Source organism: Scylla paramamosain, chromosome 11 (assembly GCF_035594125.1).
Source record: "Scylla paramamosain isolate STU-SP2022 chromosome 11, ASM3559412v1, whole genome shotgun sequence".
Classification (NCBI taxonomy): Eukaryota; Metazoa; Arthropoda; class Malacostraca; order Decapoda; family Portunidae; genus Scylla; species Scylla paramamosain.
In genome coordinates, this window is record NC_087161.1 from 17,910,958 (window position 1) to 17,913,522 (window position 2,565).

The following is a 2,565-nucleotide window of genomic DNA, read 5'->3' on the forward strand; positions in this document are numbered from 1 at the left end:
ACGGTTTCTATCCTTCTCTCTGTAACTTCATCTCAAGTTTCCTTTCTGACCGTTCTATTGCTGCTGTGGTAGACGGTCACTGTTCTTCTCCTAAATCTATTAACAGTGGTGTTCCTCAGGGTTCTGTCCTGTCACCCACTCTCTTCTTATTATTCATTAATGATCTTTTAAACCAAACTTCTTGTCCTATCCACTCCTATGCTGATGATACCACCCTGCACTTTTCCACGTCTTTTCATAGACGTCCAACCCTTCAGGAGGTAAACATATCACGCAGGGAAGCCACAGAACGCTTGACTTCTGATCTTTCTAAAATTTCTGATTGGGGCAGAGCAAACTTGGTATTGTTCAATGCCTCAAAAACTCAATTCCTCCATCTATCAACTCGACACATTCTTCCAGACAACTATCCCCTCTTCTTCAATGACACTCAACTGTCCCCCTCTTCTACACTGAACATCCTCGGTCTGTCCTTTACTTATAATCTGAACTGGAAACTTCACATCTCATCTCTAGCTAAAACAGCTTCTATGAAGTTAGGTGTTCTGAGACGTCTCCGCCAGTTTTTCTCACCCCCCAGCTGCTAACTCTGTACAAGGGCCTTATCCGTCCATGTATGGAGTATGCTTCACATGTCTGGGGGGTTCCACTCATACTGCTGTTCTAGACAGGGTGGAATCAAAAGCTTTTCGTCTCATCAACTCCTCTCCTCTAACTGACTGTCTTCAGCCTCTCTCTCACCGCCGCAATGTTGCATCTCTAGCTGTCTTCTACCGCTATTTTCATGCTAACTGCTCTTCTGATCTTGCTAACTGCATGCCTCCCCTCCTTCCGCGGCCTCGCTGCACAAGACTTTCTTCTTTCTCTCACTCCTATTCTGTCCACCTCTCTAATGCAAGAGTTAACCAGTATTCTCAATCATTCATTCCTTTCTCTGGTAAACTCTGGAACTCCTTGCCTGCTTCTGTATTTCCACCTTCCTATGACTTGAATTCCTTCAAGAGGGAGGTTTCAAGACACTTATCCACCAATTTTTGACCACTGCTTTGACCCTTTTAGGGACTGGCATTTCAGTGGGCATTTTTTTTTATTAGATTTTTGTTGCCCTTGGCCAGTGTCACTCATACATAAAAAAAAAAAAAAAAAAAATATATATACATGGGACTTCCTCTAAACGGAAGGAAGAGACATGCAAATAATTGACAAAGAAAATTGTATAACAAAAGGATTTTCTTGCATGTGTGCATATCTTTGTGTGTGTGTGTGTGTGTGTGTGTGTGTGTGTGTGTGTGTGAGTTTATGTAGGAGGGGCACCGGCAAAAGGCAACAAAACTGCAATAAAAAAAAGGCTCACTGAGGTGCCGATCCCCGAACAGAGTCAAAAGCGGTAGTAAAAATATTATAGAATAAGTGTCTTGAAACCTCCCTCTTGAAAGAGATCAAGTCATAGAAGGTGAAAATGCAGAAGCAGGCAGGGAGTTCCAGAGTTTACCAGAGGAGATGAATGATTGAGAATACTGGTTAATTCTTGCATTAGAGAAGTGGACAGAACCGGAGTGAGAGAAAGAAGAAAGTCTTGTGCAGAGGCCGCGGGAGGAGGGAATGCATGCAATTAGCAATATCACAAGAACAGTTTGTATGAAAATAGCGGTTGAAGATAGCAAGAGAAGCAGCATTGCGGCGATGAGAAAAAGGCTGAAGACAGTCAGTTAGAGGAGAGGAGTTCATAAGACGAAAAGCTTTTGATTTCACCCTGTCTAGAAGAGCGGTATGAGTGGAACCTCACATGCATGCATGTGTGTGTGTGTGTGTGTGTGTGTGTGTGTGTGTGTGTGTGTGTGTGTGTGTGTGTGTGTGTGTGTGTGTGTGTGTGTGTGTGTGTGTGTGTGTGTGTGTGTGTGTGCATGGTAATTATTCCATGTGTATAGTCTTTGTTGTTGTTGTTGTTCTTGTTGTTGTTGTTGGTGGTGGTGGTGATGGTGGTAGTGGTGGTGGTGGTGGTGGTGCTGCTGATTTATTATTTTCATTGCATCTAAGGGAAATTCAAGATAAAATTCTCTCTCTCTCTCTCTCTCTCTCTCTCTCTCTCTCTCTCTCTCTCTCTCTCTCTCTCTCTCTCTCTCTCTCTCTCTCTCTCTCTCTCTCGCATTCGCATTTCCCAGATTCAAGGACAGACCAAGTAGTTTAGAATATAGGCTAATGCGTGGCCCTTTATCTCTCTCTCTCTCTCTCTCTCTCTCTCTCTCTCTCTCTCTCTCTCTCTCTCTCTCTCTCTCTCTCTCTCTCTCTCTCTCTCCCGTCACCAGCCTCCCTCATGTTGTTATGATTGGTCTGCCTGACTGACATGTACCTCATAACTCTCAACGTCACGGTTACGTAAGGCGTGACGTCAGCCGTCCTCTTATTAACGCGAGGTGACGGATGGGACAGGTGCGGGCTCACTAACCTCACCTCCGTCACTGTCCCTGTCACTTCTACCATAACAACAACTACTTCTGTAACAACATACGTATGCAAGTTACATACGTATGCAAGTTATCTAATATTTTTTTTATTTGTGTGTGT